The sequence below is a fragment of the Nelumbo nucifera genome, chromosome 4 (assembly GCF_055504915.1).
Source record: "Nelumbo nucifera cultivar China Antique chromosome 4, China Antique-T2T, whole genome shotgun sequence".
Taxonomy (NCBI): domain Eukaryota; kingdom Viridiplantae; phylum Streptophyta; class Magnoliopsida; order Proteales; family Nelumbonaceae; genus Nelumbo; species Nelumbo nucifera.
In genome coordinates this window covers 36,768,157-36,786,392 of record NC_142652.1, presented here as the reverse complement: position 1 = coordinate 36,786,392, position 18,236 = coordinate 36,768,157, and the positions used below count along the sequence as shown (strand labels likewise).

The 18,236-nt window shown below is 39.2% G+C and overlaps 1 long non-coding RNA gene across 2 annotated transcripts; it reads right to left on the bottom strand.

The window, feature by feature from the left end:
• Nucleotides 1-5,378: 5,378 nt before the first annotated feature.
• On the bottom strand, nucleotides 5,379-8,140 carry LOC104607460 (uncharacterized). Of its 2 annotated transcripts, XR_016068539.1 has the most exons (6): nucleotides 7,834-8,140; nucleotides 7,376-7,724; nucleotides 6,867-7,128; nucleotides 6,460-6,784; nucleotides 6,247-6,321; nucleotides 5,379-5,956 (listed from the first exon to the last, which is right to left on the bottom strand). It is a non-coding gene; the product is annotated as an uncharacterized LOC104607460 (long non-coding RNA). The 2 variants fall into 2 exon arrangements; XR_016068538.1 differs by having other exon boundaries at nucleotides 5,379-6,321; nucleotides 7,834-8,139.
• Between the last annotated feature and the right edge of the window lie 10,096 nt (nucleotides 8,141-18,236).

Genomic DNA, 18,236 nt, shown 5'->3' with positions numbered 1-18,236 from the left:
GAATAGGCACAGAGATGGGTAGACAGATTGATGAAAAGGGAACAGCAATTTATATGAGAGAAGTCCGCATGGAGATGCCTACTGATTGAACCCAAGCATGTCAAACTATTGAGAGAGAGAGAGAGAGAGAGACTATTCCTCTCATCCCATGTTCAGGGTTTTATTTCTTTGGATGGCAAAACAGTGACAGAAACTATTCACAAAGCTGTTTCGGTGTTTTTTCGAATAATTTAGTAGAGGGAAAGAACAGTAGAGACAGAAAATGCAGAAATTGAGGATCTGAATGCCCCACGCATAAATCCATGCACATGCCGAGTTCACGCTTCTTGTTATACACGAGAAGACTGATGTAACCCATTTGAAATTTTATATTGAAGTTTCCCAATACTCAAGAAGGGCTTCAGAAAATAACTCCTCATTTCCTCAAGCTGTAGTCTGTAGACTGTCAGGTCGGCATTAACAGATGCGGGGTTCGTTTCTCGTGGTTGAGAGAAGATTTACAACACATTACCTGCAGAAAGTTGGCGCTTCTTAATCAGTTTCTTAATTCCTTTCGGAACAAGGAGTAAGTCTAACTGTCTAAGACATAGGAAGAGGTGGGTTGAGTTTTATTGACACATGCAAATAAGCTAAAGTGTAAACTTCTGGTCTCCATTAAACCTGTTCAGGGGAAGATCACTTGAAAGGGCTTATGATAAGAAGAAATTTCTCAGATATATATGGATTAGACAGAGAACGGTTATGGTGATTGGGTCGTGGGTTTAAGTTATGGTTCAACCATTGATTTTGCCTAAATAAAAAGAATTGAAAATGGTTCTAGATTATCTTTTAAAGCAATTTCATGTAGAAAAAAGGCTTGAAAACAATGAATATTAAAGGGTAAAGCAGACATTGACAGATGTTGGTAGGGTGAGTTTATAGAGTATTTAATTCAATCAACCTAATCTGCATTTTTTAACAATTATCCTAATCAATTAAGTTGAAATCACTGCCTCAAATACATTATTTATGAGGCAAGTGTTACAATTTTTATCAACAATTTGTAGAAAGTTTAGAAATGATGGAATTATGTACCTTCACATAAAATGCAACGGCTATAATAGGAACTAGCGGCCCCCATGCGATGCAAGGGAGAAATATGTAAGGGTTAAAACCATGGTTTTTAAAATCGATCCGGAGACCGAACTTGAACGGTCCGATCGTTCGAATCGAACACTCAGTTTGTTTTGATAAAAAAATAAAAAACGGTCAAAATCGTTCGAATGGTTAATCATCCAGTTCAGCGATTCGCTAACCAAAATCAATGGTTTTGGAAAAAATCTGGTTTTTGGGGAAAACGGAACCGATCACCTAACCAGTTCCCAGTTTTTCCTGTCTAATCCAATTTTGAAAACCCTGGTTAAAACTTATTACTTCACACTTTCACAAAGCTATACAAACCCTAACCAATTGAGGGCTGGCTCATTGGTGCGGAATCAAATCCCCCAATTAGTACTTTGGGAAAAAGGGGTCAAGGGGAAGTTATTAATGATGCATAGCACCAAATACCATAGGCCTACACAAACCTCAGGGTAGGGATGGGGAATGAAGTCCAAGCCTCTCCCCAATCCCAATTATATATATATATACATATACATATATATTATGTGTATATATTATACTCAATATATAATATTATTTATGTTTTTTAAAATACTATTTATATTTTAATTTTCCTTTATTTTAAATAAATACTTTTTAGAAAACAAACTATTAATTAAAAAATTCAGGGATTCAGGTCCCTGATGGTTAACCCATCTCTGTAGGGGACTGATGATGTAGCCTAAATTTTTTGCCAATAAGGATCAAGATCAGAGATGAGGATTAATTTAAAACTCAGGGTTGGGGACAAGGAGTATGATCCACGCCCATTGCCATTCCTACCTAGAGGGTCATCTCCAAAACCATAACACGCCCCAACCTATAAATATAGCTCCAATTATTATGGCAATTATATATGTAGTATCCAATAATTATGGAAATTATTAAAATTTTCCAATTATTTATTTTAATAATTGGGAGTTTTATAATTTAACTTTCACTAAATTAAATTACCAAAATCAGTAATTTTTAGTAATTAAATTACCAAAATCACTAATTATTACCCAAAAATTATAGAAAATATCAAAATTACTAAAAATGTAAAAAACAAGTTATATTTAATGAAATTATTTTTCCACTGAAAATTTGTTGAAGAATTTTAACTATTGTTTGATAATATTATTAAATATTAATAAATTTACCAAAATTAGTGAAAATATCAATAACTAATCATTGCTAAAAAATACTAATAAGATCAAAACTATTGAAAATGTAAAATAAATAAATTTATATTTATTGAAAAAATTATCCAATGAGAACTTATTGATAATTTTTAATCATTGAATTTGTATTTATTAATATTTTAATTAATTATTCACTTTTCAGTAATTATTGTTTTCAATAATTAATTTTCAAAAAATTCAGAAGTTAAATTACCAAAATCAGTGATTTTCAACAGGTAATTTTTAGTAATTAAATCTTCCAATTTACCAAAATTATGGAAAGTTATTGTTTAGGTGTTGATATTTACTAAATAATATTCAATGATACCAGCAATTATTGAAAACATCAAAAACATTTTAGAAATTAATTTAACTACCCAAATTGATTTAACTAATTAATTTAACCACATTATTGGTTTTTAAATGGTTTTTAATTTAATAATTATTTAGTAATTAATTAACGTAAATATTAGTTATTTAGTTATTAGTTAATAATTATATAATTATTAATTAACCTAATTAGTAATTATTTGGTTTAGGGTCAGTTTTTAAATATCATTCCTTTTTTATTAATGATTATTTATTAATTAAAGTAATTAATAATAAACTTTATTAATTAACATAATAATTGCACTAGTCTAGACTAATTGCATTGATTAATAACTAGCGGAGGGATCCCTAATTCACAAGGGCTGGAATGGAATTACAACATTTCTATTTGCTACATTAAAAAAGACAATGGTTTTTTAATAAGAAACTTGTAATTATAAGTACCCAAGTCTTGAAACTCATACAAAGACTTAAAAGAAATCATCATGTGCTCATTTTTTAAATATTGCTTCAGCAAAGCATCTCATATAAAAAAATATGATCATACAGTGATAGTTCTAAGTTCTACTTCATATCTGTCATTTGTTTCACATCGAGAACTCCCAATTTACCCAAACAATAGGACCATTCAACCCGAGAACCATCTAGGCAACCGATTCCATTTTACCCCAAACCCAGTCCTTAGCCAAAAATCGTTGAATCAATCAATGACCCTTTGACTTGGGTGGTTGACCCGTTCAACAGTTTCTGGCCATTTTTTATTTTTTATTTTTTGTTGTCAGAACGGGCTATCCATTCGAAGTAGACGGTCGAACCGTTGACTTGGAAACCGGTGGCCAGCATGGTTTCGTTTCCGACTCGTTTTTTCTAGATGTCAATAATTAGACAAAATAACTTTGTAGTCATAGTCATGGGAATGGTGGACATTGAACCGTCAACCTAGAAACTGGTGGCCAGAATAGTTTCGTTTCTAGGCTGTTTTTTTCTAGATGTCAATAATTAGACAAAATAACTTTGTAGTCATAGTTATGGGAAGGGTGGACACTACAAGGGATTCCAAAACCTTAAAGGATAAATCCAAAGTGGCCTTAAACACACAAAAAATTGGCGGTAAATCCACCAAACTAGAAAAACCAAGGAAAAAAAACAAAAAATCGAGTCCAAAATTCCACTTTGAGATAGAGCTAAACATACATTCAATCAAAGAAAGACCAAACACACAAAAGGGAAGAAGAAGACCCTAGACCATTTTGGAGGATCCTAAAGAAGAAGACCAAACACAAAAAAAAAAAAAAAAACAAAAAACAAAAGAAGAAAATTAAAAAAATGAACATACCACACACGCTTGAATAAAGCCAACAGTAGAAGAAACATTTGAATAGTAAAAATCCAAAATCCCAAAAAACCATGGTTTTGAACCACCGTTGACCCGGATGGATGAACATTTCGGCTTGAGAATCGTCCAGGCAATTGGTTCCGTTTTACCCCAATCCCGGTCCCTAGCCAAAAACCGTTAAATCGATCAATGACCCATTGATCTAAGCGGTTGAAAGGCCGACCCGTTGACCCGTTCAGTGGTTTTGACCATTTTTTATTTTTTTTTAATTGGGAACCGTCTAGGCAACCGGTTCCATTTTATTCCAATCCCGGTCCCTGGCCAAAAACCATTGAATTGGTCAACAACTCATTGACCCAAGCGGTCAAACCGTCGACCCGTTCAATGGTTTTTGGCCATTTTTTTATTTTTTAATTTTTGTTGTCAAAACAAGTTGTCCATTCGAACTAGATGGTCGAACCATCGACCCAAAAACCAATGTCCAGAACGGTTCCGTTTTCGGGTTGTATGAGTCTCATGCTTGAATGACATAACATGTATGATACTTCATAATGGACCTTACACACTCAATTTTTTGCTTGTAATTTTTGTTGTCAGAACGGGCCATCCATTCAAACCGAGCGGTTGAACTACTGTTTTTTTATTTTTTTAATTGGGAACCATCCAAGCAATCCGTTCCATTTTACCCCAATCCCGATCCCTAGCCAAAAACCATTGAATCGATCAATGACCCATTGACCCGAGCGGTTGGACCGTCGATCCGTTCAATGGTTTTTGGCCTTTTTTTATAATTTTTGTTGTTAAAATGGATTATTCGTTTGAACTGGATGGCCGAACCGTCGACCCAAAAACTGGTGGCTAGAACAGTTTCGTTTTTGGGTCGTATGAGTCACACACTCAAATGACATAAAACGTATGATACTTCTTAATGGACCTCATACATGTATGATACTACTTAACGGGCCATCCCTTCGAACTAGACGATCGAATCGTTGACTCAAAAGCCAATGGTCAGAACGGTTCTGTAATTTTTGTTGTCAAAATGGACCATTCGTTCAAACCGGACAATTGAACCTTCGACCCGAAACCGGTATATATATACATATATATATATATATATATATATATATATATATTATTTATTTAGAGACCACCCCCTATCCCTTCAATAGATATATAATAGTGGGGAGGCCCCTACTTTGCAGGGGCTAATGGCAACAGTGTGAATTTAAGATAATTGGACCAGATGTGGAATTAGTTGAGTCCACATTTTTGCTAGATCTGTTCTTGTCTGAGTACAAACCTGGTTTTCTATGCTTAGGCAAACATATTCTCTCTGGAACAAAAGTATTTCAGGAACTAATCCAATATCTAGGGTATAACAAACCAAATCTCACATATCACAGAAATCATCAACAAAGTATATGCATTGGGTGCAATATCAATAAAGTATATCCATAATACACTATTTACATGATTATACAAAATGGATCCAAAAAAATTTAAAGACACTGGTTTGCAATTTCTTTGTCAATATTTTCGACTTTGTTGACCCTACAAAGTATAGAAGAAATATAATTAAATAATAATACAAAGTATTTTTAAAAAATTTAATAAATGTACCTGTTGTATAAGGTCCATAAGTTGTTTTGTTATACAATTAAAAAATTTTTCAGTTTGTATCCAGATATAACGACTGACATGAAAGCTGTTGTATCAATTATTTCACCAATCATTCGACACTTGTAATTTTAAGTTGTTATGATATTATAATTTTAAATTGTTATCAAAATACATTTTATTATTCTTTTGCTAACATAACGTAGTTCATGTTCATTCAATCCAATTCAATTTTTGTTTAAAAATCACCATTACCACAATGAAGTCATGGTTGTCTAGGTCCAATTCTTCCATAGTCAAGGCAATGTATTCTTGGGCTTGTTTGTGTGGTCAATAGCTTGTTTGAAGAAGTGCTGAGACTGATAAACTGTACCAAAACATATAAATTATTAACAATTAGTAATATTTGATTAAATTAGATTTTTTTATTTAAATATTCAAACCCAGAAGGAATTCCTTAATTATTGATGTTGACTCGGTATTTTCTATACCTCTCTGTTTGTTAAACTTGTCATTGCATGCATGAATGTATTCCCAATTCCACATACCATTCCTTGTACAGAAATGGTAGATAGACCAGAAGATGACTCGTTAACATATATACATTCATGCATGCATGAATTGATACATTCAAGAGGAGTGATGTTGAATACAGACCCATTGCTCAGTATGTTCTGATGAACATTATATCTTGGCAAACACATAAGGTACAATTCCCTAGGGAAGAGCTGCCTGAGAATTAAAGGGACAAACAGAAAATGAGCATTTACCACTAACAATTTAAGAGCAAATTTAAAGCTAGGAAAGCAGGTTGATGGAAACTATCAGACACCACTGAGAAAGCATCTTCAGAGTTCTAACCCCTTTTACCTGTACGATGGCGACATGTAAGAGAACACCTCACAGACCAACAGTAATGGATGTTGCAGCCATGACTGCAGGACCCGTGAGGAACCAGACAGCCATGGTGAAGGCAGCAACTGAGTTCCCACAAGCAATGATTCTTGGACGTACCCTGGATTGCCATGATATGGTTTGAAACAGATCAACCCTCGATTAACAGAGAAAATGAAAACAAAATCTGAATAACCTTAGAAGCCAGAACATAACAAGATTGAACATGGCCATTCCAAGATCGGCGGTAGAAAGGATTTTGATCGAACCGTTTATAATGGCTGGCAACTCAATCCCCCACCTACTAAACAAGACTACTGTAAGCGACCAACTGGTAGAATCAACAAAGTTGAGATCATTTAATAAGCCTGACAGATAAATACCTGAAAGAAACCAGAGACCAGGTGAGGCCAAAGCTGAGATTATTTAATGAGCTTATGCCAAACCATGATCAAGATGAGTCAGGTTATAACACTAGCAGGCGGCATGGATGAGGGCTTAGCGTCTTCTTGCATCCCAGCCTTAGGGTGGAGCTCGGTTGTAGAGTTTGAACCCAGCTTCGACAAGGTCGGTCCATCTAACTCGGCCCCTTGGGAGCTGTCCTGCTCCCGAAGCTGAACTCATCCCGATCAAACTCTTCATAATCTGATGAAAGACATAAACAAACAAAGCTGTCATAAATCAATAACAAGTCCCCACTAAAATCACAGTTGCCCTATATGATCTAAAAAAAAAGAATGCACCCCTCAAAACCCACTTAACCAGCAAAAAAATACAGAGAAGAAACAAAAAAAAAAATGCAAGCTTATTTCCTATAACCATATCCAACAAGACAATGAATGTTGCATCATCAACACAAAACTCCAACAACTTTAGATATTATTAAACATACCATCTATGGAAAAGTGGAAGTGATCTAACGTTTGGTATGATTTTCTGCAGGATGAGCTACACCATGTTCACTCCTAAAATCTCCTTTGAAGACATGAAAAGCACCGGACCGGAGCTCCAAACAAACATGTGGAGATCTTTTCCCCCATCAGTTCACTCCAAACAAACTATCTGGGACAAATGCTGTTGGCATGGCTTCCATTCACCATGGAATCGAAATCAGTATGGTTGAAGCTCGAGCCCCTCGGTGTTAGATTTTTGGATGATTGCAGTGAGAAAATCTCTGCATTCGTCAAGTTCGATGCTTTGGGAGTGGAGGGTGTGGCGTGTGGGACGTAGAAATGCGACACCTATTGTACATGCAACGAAGTGTCTCATTTTCTTAGTGAAGAGCACGATAATCCCAACTGATGGTAGGCTATCAATTCGCACTGGAGAAAACCATAAAAAACGTTTTACCTGCATTGTCTGAGGCTAAAAGTAGTGGAGTAAAAGGAGAAACAGAGTCGGAGCCATGGGAGCCTTGATCACGATAATCCCAACTGATGGTAGGCTATCAATTCGCAGTGGAGAAAACCATAAAAAACGTTTTACCTGCATTGTCTGAGGCTAAAAGTAGTGGAGGAAAAGGAGAAACAGAGTCGGAGCCATGGGAGCCTTGATCACGATAATCCCAACTGATGGTAGGCTATCAATTCGTAGTGGAAAAAACCATAAAAAACGTTTTACCTGCATTGTCTGAGGCTAAAAGTAGTAGAGGAAAAGGAGAAACAGAGTCGGAGCCATGGGAGCCTTGATCATTTCTGCATTAAAATTTGAACATAAAAAAAAAAAGAATGAATATAGAGAACGAAATTAGGGTCTGTTAGATAGTTTTGTATGCCCTTAGCTCCAATCAGTTTGATGTACTTATGACATTTATTGTAAATGAATAAAGTACATATTTGATTCATGTTCCTATGGTGTGTTTCTGTGTAATACCCTTAAACCAGACACTTCTGAGACTTGTGTTGGTTTAGAATTTTCACAGCCATTGGATATGTCTGGGGAGATTTATCCTACTAAGGCTGACACTGATGTGCCGCCAAGTCGGTTGGGGTGGCTTGTCTCTGCCACTAGGGTGAGATCCGAGGTACATGCAGAGTAGGATTAATTGAATCATTGAACCGGACTAGATTTTCAGTATTGCCCTACACCTTGGAGATTGATGGGCAAAACCGGAAAGTTACACCTAACACCTAAACTCGATTATGATACTGCACTAGGTGTCAGATTGGGCTGTTTTTGATATACCAATCAGTGAGATCCTTAGCGGGGGTCAAAACCTGGGTATGTTGGGACAGTCTGAGAATTCATCTGAGTGGGTGATTATAGTGACAGGATCAGCCCCTTTGTCGGACAAAGGTAATCATCGGGGATGCACTCTCTCTGATGCAAACTAAGACTACCGGCAGCCGATTTCAATCGTTGATATTTGTTTTGCAAAATATATTTTATATGAGATATAAAAGTATATATATTATGGTTTCTAAACGTTTGCAAAAGGTTTTAATTCCCGATATCCATGTGAGTAGAGAGTGCAACACTGTTCCTTGCAGCTGAGGGAGAGGTCCTCTCCTGTCGGGCAGTGTTTGATCATTATGGGCTAAGAGGTTAAGTGTAAGGCCATTAAGGGTAATACCCGATTGGCTAATCTTGCATCTGCCCACATTCCCTGGGTGTTACAAGGTGGTTTGGCCCATGGACAACTTAGGGTAAGTGTTGGGCCCATAGAGCCCATGTGATGGGTTTTAGGGGGTGCACAGTCTATAACAGTGTATTCGGTCAGGCCTTGTAACAAAGGTTGGGCTGAACCCATGTGGCTGATGTGTAGATCAATGTTTGGGTCCCACACCATACAAGGAAGCCCAACTGAGTAGTAGTTTGGAAGGCTAAGTGAGAACATGACCTTATTGGGCCTAAAACCCATTTCGAACTAGGCAGATTTGATCAGTTAAATAAGGAGCAAATTCTAAGATTAGATTAGCAGATAGGATTGGGTCTTAACCCTATCCACTCAGAGAGTCCAGATCTGGAAACCTTCTAATAGGATTAGGAGGGGGCTGATCTAATCTGCAGATAAGATAAGGGTTTATCCTTACCACTTAAAGGGAATTCTGATCCAAATATGATTTGGATCAGCAACTCCTAATGGGATTAGGAGCTGATCCCTTTAAGTTTATAAAAGGAGGAGGGGGTGGCAGCCTTTAGAAGACACATGTTCACATCCTCTTCAGAGCTGAAATCACAAAAGAAAGAATTCAGCACCTCTGCGCAAATTCTTTCTTGCTGCCTCCTTCCTGCCGCCGCCACATCTGCTAGTTTGATCTCCTCTTGTCAATAGGAGTGATCAAGATTGGATCTTGATATCAATCCTTTGTGAAAGGGCTGATTAGAAGTAGTGCTCATGTGCCATCCAACTGATTCTTGCGAAGGATCCGGTTCTTGTGAAGAACACTACTGATTCTGCTCCATCCTGCACTGCGCCATCTTCAATGGGAGCAGTTTTTGGTTCCTTTCTTGGGCGTGAACACCTTCATTGGGAGATACTATTTCTCCGTATCAGGTATATCCCTTTCCTACTGCTTCTATTCAGATCTGATTCGGTTCATGGTTCAAGATTGATCCTTGAAAAATACAATTTTTCTAAAATAGGGAATACGATTCCCAGTAGGGTGGAGAGAAATTTTTGAAATTCGCCTATTCTATTCCGCAAGATTCGGGCGTCCATACGATGAATATCTCATCCCTTCAGTGGTATCAGAGCCATGGTTCAAATCTGAACCTGCGCAAATGGGCAGAAGGCGTTCGACCCGATTTGTGCAGTTATAAGGTTTTTCTGGAAAATTTGTTTCCAGTTGATGGGCAATTAATCTGAAATTAAATTTTATAAATCTGATTATCATTTCAAATTGTTCTTTATAATTTTCTTGATTTATGGGTTGTTCGTACACATGGAGATCGAAATCTTGATTGGGGCAGGGAACCTGCGATTTTGCAGTTTCTTGTTTTTTTATTACATTTGGTCTGTAAAATAATTTTTTTTAGACTGAATGTATAGGCATTTGATCTGATGTAATTATAATAGAAATTAGGTTTTCTATTTATTTTTATTTTGGAAAGAATATGGCGGCGCAAGGAAGGAGATTTCGTAGATGGGAAAATCATTATCAGCGATTTGCAGTTTATGAAACTACAAATTGTGATCTAACCTCTGTTTTGCAGGATGGATTGTGCGAACAACCCTATCTGACTGATTCTTGTTTTTCCTTTATCACTATTTAATTTCAGATTAATTTCTTGAATTAAATCTTTAATAAAAGATCAAACCCTAGACCCATTCGAACCAGATTGGTCCAAACTGGTTGGACCGAATCTAGGGTTCGATCAAGGCTGAATGTCAGTCCTATTTCTCCCACTAATGGGCCTAAGGATTGCTAATTAATTGAATATTTAATTTGGCCCAACCTGTAAAGGCCCAGTTTTCATTTGTTAAAACTGCTAAAAGCCCACTTCGCAGATAAAAGCTATATGGACCGAATTGATCAACCCTAATTTTGGCCCATATACCTAGATAATATTAATGGTTAATATTATGGGCTTTAAAATGGGCTTTATAGATATTAATTGATTGGATCAATTCTTCCCTGCATGTGATGTATCGATGTGCGATGTGCTATGTTCATGGGCCATAAGTGCTTGGCCCATGGTGATTCACTAGTGGCTCTTGCACACACCATGGCTGAATGCACATCATTGCCATGATGTCCCTGTTGGTCATTGGATGACCTCCCTCAGTGGTGGGCCCCACACCTCCTGAAGAGGATATATGCGAAACCCTAGCCGATTTTGGCCCACCGAAATCTGGCTTTATGAAAGTCAGTGGGAGCCACTTTGGTTTGACCTAAATCAAACTAGGGTGTAATTTTCCGTTCCCTCCTGCAAATATGAGTGCATGTGATAGGGAGATTCATGTGATGAACTCTCTAAAGGCCTTTCATCATTAACATGAGGATGGGTCCTTCAGTAATGAGGAAACGCACCAGAAAATGGGCTATCCATTTGCTGTTGGGCTTGTCTGAGTGTTTCATAAGATGATAGGGGCATCATAGACCGATGTGGGAGGGGCTTCACCAGAAAATGAGAACTCTCTCACGGTACCTTGGCGTTCACGAATATGATGGGTGAGCACTCACTGGACAGAAATGTTTACCTGAAAACGACTCTGAACCTTGTTTGACAGAGGCCAAAGGGAAAACTCATATGATGAGTAGATATGATCCTTCACAGAAAGGTGGTGGGGTTTTGCAGCTGAAATAGTTGGCTCCATGCACCCTATGTGGTTTCCCACATTTCCAGAGACAAGTCACTGTCTCCGTCACTAAGCTAGGAGGGAAATCTCAGAGATGAACAAATAGGAAGTAGGTTGTGGACTAATGTTTTCTATTTTACTAGAAAATGGCTAACGGACAATTTGCCAAACTTCTTGATGACAACAAACTTAAGGGCCCTAATTACGTTGACTGGTACCGTAACCTCATGCTGGTACTAACTTCTGAAAAACTGGATAAAGTTGCCAAAAACCCCACCCCGGAGCGTCCAGGTGATCGGGCTTCTGAGGCCCGCAGGAGAGACTACCTGGAGTGAGAGGAGAAGAACTCCCTGGCCCGCTGCTATATCATAGCTTCTCTAGACAATCCAATACAGAGGCAGTTCGATCAGATCGAGCTGGCCAAGGACATATTGGATAGTCTGAAAACTATGTACGAAGAGTAGAATCGTTCTACTCGGCAGAAGGTCTTGAAGCAGTTCATGACCGCTCAAATGACCAAGGGAAAACAAGTGCATGACCATTGTCTTCGGATGATGGGATACATAAATGAGCTAGAAGCCCTAGGGTCCGGGCTAGACAACGTCACCAAGGTAGATGCCATTCTGAATTCTTTACCTCCATCCTACAATCAGTTTGTCATGAATTAGAACTTGAATAAGCTGAAAGTCAGCTTACAAGAGCTCAGCAATATGTTGCAACGAGCTAAGGCACTGATTCGTAAGGATGAGCCCGTCGCCATGCTTATGGAAGCAGGCAAGCGTGGCTAGAAGAGGAGGTCTAAGAAGAGGCCCTAGAAAAAGGGCAACAAATCCAAGAAACATAAGAAGGACAAGGCATCCGATGCCTGTCACCATTGTCACCAGACCGGTCACTGGAGAAGGAACTGTTCTGCCTACCTGGAATCCAAGAAAGGTAATCCCGAATCCTGTGTCATAGAAACCAATTTGTTGATTACTTCTACATTCTGGTGTGTTGACTCCAGGGCTTCGACTCATGCATGAAACACATTGTAGGGTTTCAAAATAAGCAGAAGACTGAGTGAGGGAGAGGTGACGCTCTTCTTGGGAACTTCTGCAAGCATTGCAGTTATGGCCGTCTGCAGCGTAGAATTGTTTTTTAGAGAATGATCACTTGTACTTAAAGATTGTCTTTATGTAGATAATTTAAGAAGAAATTTGATTTCTGTCTCAAAATTGTGTGCTGATGGATATTCTTTTTTCTTTAGTAATACGATTACTATTAAAAGAAACAACAAATTCATTGCATGCGGGGAATTGGAGACCGGTCTCTATGTTCTGCATCCTTCTCTAGAATCCAACATAGCCGAAACTACGTCGGTTAACGTTCCCAAGAGAACTCGTGATACCGTTAGTCCCACATGCCTGTGGCATTACCGTCTTGGCCATATCGGTATTGACCGAATCATAAGGTTGGTAAAGGATGGTTCTTTGGATTTTCTAACTGTAGAAGATCTTCCCACCTGTGAGCCTTGCCTTCGTGGTAAGATGACAAAACGGCCATTCGGCGGCAAGCCTGAAAGATGTACGGGCACGCTTGACCTTATACATAGTGATGTATGCACGCCCCTGAATGTTAGGAGTCGTAACCGACACGTATACTTCATCACCTTCACCAATGATTATTCGCGGTATGGTTACGTGTACCTAATGAGGCACAAGTCTGAATCCTTTGAAAAGTTCAAGGAGTTTAGACAAGAGGTCGAGAAATAGTTGGGGAGAGAAATCAAGACCCTTCGATCCGATTGAGGTGGCGAGTATCTCTCTGATGAATTCAGGGACTACCTAAAGGTCAACGGGATAGTATCGCAGTTAGCTCCTCATGCTACACCACAACTTAACAGTGTTTCTGAGAGAAGGAATAGCACCTTACTTGATATGGTCTAGTCACTTCTCGCACACTCGGAGTTACCCACATCCTTTTGGGGATATGCATTAGAGACTGCGATTTACGTGCTAAATAGGGTTCCAACCAAATCGGTTCCGAGCACTCCATATGAACTTTGGAGCGGAAAGAAACCAAGTGTCAGACACTTGGAGATTTGGAGTTGTCTGGCACACGTTAAAAGAATGAGCCCGGACAAATTGGAATCCCGAACCAGTCGTTGCCTATTTGTAGGCTACCCCAAAAGCTCTATGGGCTACCTATTCTATGACCCAGGAGAACAGAACATGTTCTGTAGTTGGAATGCCCATTTCTTGGAAGAGGATTACATCCTAAACAATCATCGTCAGGAAATTGTTCTTGATGAGGAGAGCTCAGGAGTAGTGGGAGATGTCCCACATGTTCCAGGTAGTGACCAACCTAAAAGATCTACCTGGGTATCCAGGCCACCAGTCCGTTATGGTTATGACCAGGATAGTTACCTGGTAGAAGCCTTGACTAGTGAGGAGGATCTCATGACTTACACGGAAGCTATGTAGGACATAGACTCCCTTAAGTGGGTAGATGCCATGAGAGTTGAGATGGACTCAATGGAGACCAATGGAGTCTGGACTCTGGTAGACCCGCCCTCTGGGGTAAAAGCAATTGGTTGCAAATGGATCTATAAGAGGAAGAAGGGCCCCGATGGCAGGATTGAGACCTATAAAGCTCGTCTGGTGGCGAAAGGGAACACTCAGAAAGATGGCATCGATTATGAGGAAACCTTTTTGCCTGTGGCCATGCTTAAATCCATTAGGATCCTGCTAGCTGTAGCAGCATACCATGACTATGAGATTTGGCAAATGGATGTTGTAGGCATGAGGAGAAATTGGTTCAACTTCCCTCTCTCCCTGACCCTCCGCCTTTTCATGTTTTTTTCTCATCGTCGCAAAGGCCAACCAAATTCAAGAGCTGTAGAGAATCTGGAAGCTGTACCTCCAGTGCCACCAGACTCCTCGGGGGAGGATCATACTCACTCAGGTATTTTGGCTCCTAATGATGTTCTTGAATCTATTGAAAATGATTCCTCTACTGCTAATGATCTTGACCGTCCTATTGCTCACAGGAAGGGTGCTAGATTGTGCACCACTAAACATCCCATTTCCAACTTTGTCTCCTATGAGAATATTTCACCCTCATTCTGTGCTTTTCTTACCTCTATTGACAATGTCCCTATCCCTAAGAATGTGGCAGAAGCTTTTTCAATTCCTGAATGGACAAATGCCATGAGGGAAGAAATTAATGCCCTTCACAAAAATGGCACATGAGAACTTGTTAATCTTCCTAAGGAAAAGGTTCTAGTTGGATGTAAATGGGTGTTCACAGTCAAGCATAAGGCTGATGGAACAGTGGAAAGGTATAAAGTTCGCTTAGTGGCAAAGAGATTTACAAATGAGGGTGAAATGTTCTCATAGGAGACAAAGTTGGAAATGGGATGTTTAGTGGTGCACAATCTAACACCCTTCCTGTGAGCAATAGGACGGTCAAGATCATTAGCAGTAGAGGAATCATTTTCAATAGATTCAAGAACATCATTGGGAGCCAAAATACCTGAGTGAGTATGATCCTCCCCCGAGGAGTCTGGTGGCACTGGAGGTACAGTTTCCGGATTCTCTACAGCTCTTGAATTTGGTTGGCCTTTCCGACGACGAGAAAAAACACGAAAAGGCAGAGGGTCAGAGAGAGAGGGAAGTTGAACTAGTTTCTCCTCATGCCTACACTCCCCCTGAGGAGAAACAGGATAGGCTCATCTTCAAAGAAAGAAACATCCATGGAGACATAGAATTTACGAGAAACAGGATCAAAACAATGGTATCCCTTTTGAGTGAAGGAGTAACCAAGAAATATGCAAAGGATAGCACGAGAATCCAATTTCCCACGGGTGGGAGACAGATTTTGGATAAAACACCGGAAACCAAAGACACGAGGGGGAATAGAAAGAAAAGGAGCCTTAGGAAAGGGAAGTTGATGTGGGGCTTTGTACTCCAACCGACGAGAGGGCATATGGTTTATAAGGTAAGTGGAACAAAGAACAGCTTCAAGCCAAAAACGTTTGGGAACATTCATATGAAGTAGTAAACCTAGAGCCACTTCAAGGAGATGTCGGTTCTTCCGTTCAGCCATACCAATTTGTTGTGGTGTGCGGGCACAAGAGCTACGGTGAAGGGAACCATGCGAAGCAAAAAATTCCATGTGGTCACTATGAAAAAATTCATTTGCATTGTCTGATTGAAAATTTTGGATTTCAGTTTGAAATTGAGTGAAGACCATCTGCTAGAAATCTTGAATGATTTTTGGTACTTCTTCCCTGGTTCGCATTGGGTATACCCAAGTATATCTAGAACAATCATCAATGAAGGTAATGAAATACTTGTAGCCACTCTCAGATGGTAAAGTAACAGGGCTCCACACATCAAAATGAACAATGTGAAACGGAGATTCAGATTTACTATTTCTTTGAAGAAAATGAGTTCTACAATGCTTACTCAACTGACATGTTTGACAAGAAAAATCAGAAACAGACATTGACTTAAACAGTTCTGAGAATACAACTTTCAAAGACTCAAAAGACAAATGACCAAGACGACAATGCCATAAATAGACTTTTTTCTTAAAGGACTGACTCATAGACCAACTCATAGACTCTATAACATGAAGACCCGCCTTATTCTTCAGCATGTAAAGTCCATCAGCCATACGACCCCTACCAATCGTCCTCCCCGAGGCCAGATCCTGAATCACATAATGAGAAGGGAAAAAGGTCACTGAGCAATTCAAGGAATTAGTAACACTACTAACAAAGAACAAATTAATGGGAAAATTTGGAACATGAAGGACATCAGAAAGGGTAAGACCAAGAGGAAGAGAGAGAGTTCCTTGACCAGCTATGGAAGAGTATGATCCATCGGCTAGTTTCACCTTGTCTCTTCCAAAAAGAGGGTGATAGGTTTGAAAGTAAGAAGACGTACCAGTCATATGTTTTGATGCTCCAGAATCAATGATCCATGAAGAGTCAGGGGTGTGAGAAGCAACATGGAAAGTAGTGGCAAGGTTACCTGACATGGATGCAAATGAAGTTGAGGAAGGAGCATCCATCTGACGAATTGCTCTACCATAGAACTCTAAATGGTCACGGAAGGAATTCATAATGTCCTCCCTCGGGTTAGGTCCAGTGAGATGTGTCTGAGTCACAGTAGAAATGGGGGGCTGATTCTCCCGAGTAGCCATGTTGGCCATGTGATGTTTCTTTGTACCTTGCTGTCCGGACTTCTTATTCACCTCTGAACCTTGCTTCTTAGTCAGATTTTGAACCCATTTTGGTTTCCCATGAAGATCCCAAAAGGTATCTTTGGTGTGTCGGGGTTTCTAGCAATGAGTGCACCACAATTTGTCCTTATCTTCTGTTTTTTTCTGGAGATCTCCTTTCCAGGAGGAAGATCCCACACCAGTAGAGACACCCCCTTTTGTTACCAACACAACAGCATCCCCACCAGGGCTGTTCATCAAATTTCTCCTGCTTTCTTCAGACTGTACAAGAGCATAGACTTCCTGAACAGATGGGAGATCCTTAGAGCTGAGAATCTGAACCCTGATAGATTCATACATAGGATTCAGACCATGTAAGAATGCAAACACCCTTTTCTGGGAGACAAGCTGCTTGTACTTCTTAGCATCCTCATCACATTTCCAATCCACACTCTGGTAGTGATCCAACTCCTTCTAGACAGATGTTAAGTCAAAGTAATAAACTGATAAACACCTCTCCCCCTGTCTACAAGTAGAAGATACTGCTTGCAGTTGATAAATTTTGGCATAGTGTCGCAATTCTGAATATGTAGACTTTGCTTGTTCCCAGATTTCATTTGCAGTTTCAGCCCACATGAAATTCTTCCTGATTTGAGGTTGCATGGAAACCAAGAGTCAGGACATAACAATACTGTTCTCCTGATTCCATCTATCATATTCAGCACTCCCAGAGGATGATTCTTTTATCCTCCCATTAATATAGCCTATCTTCCCCCTTGCAGTGATGTATAATTTGATCCCTCTTGACCACTCCAGGTAATTTAAACCATTAAGAGGGACAACAGCCATAGGAAAAGATAGGTCACCCCCACCCATTCCATTCAGCATTGAGGAAACTCCAGATGTGGCTGAATCTTCACTGCCCATGATATCAGAATAAAATATTGAAACAGCAACCAAAAGAGTACAGCCGTACAAGGCTATTTCAGAGATAGGTTCTTCTAACCACCGGTTTCACTGAGAGCAAAAAAACAGAACACTGTTGTTGCAGTACAAGAACAGGTCCTTCTGACCTATAGTTTCACTAAGAACAAAACAACAAATTGAACACTACTGTTGTAGTACTGAAACAGGTCTTTCTAACCTACAATTTCATTAAGAACAAACAACAAACTGAACACTGTTGTTGCAGTACTGAAACAGGTCCTTCTGACCTACGGTTTAACTGAGAACAAACAACAATCTAAACATTGTTGTTGCAGTACTGAAATAGGTCCTTCTGACCTACAGTCATTGAAACAAG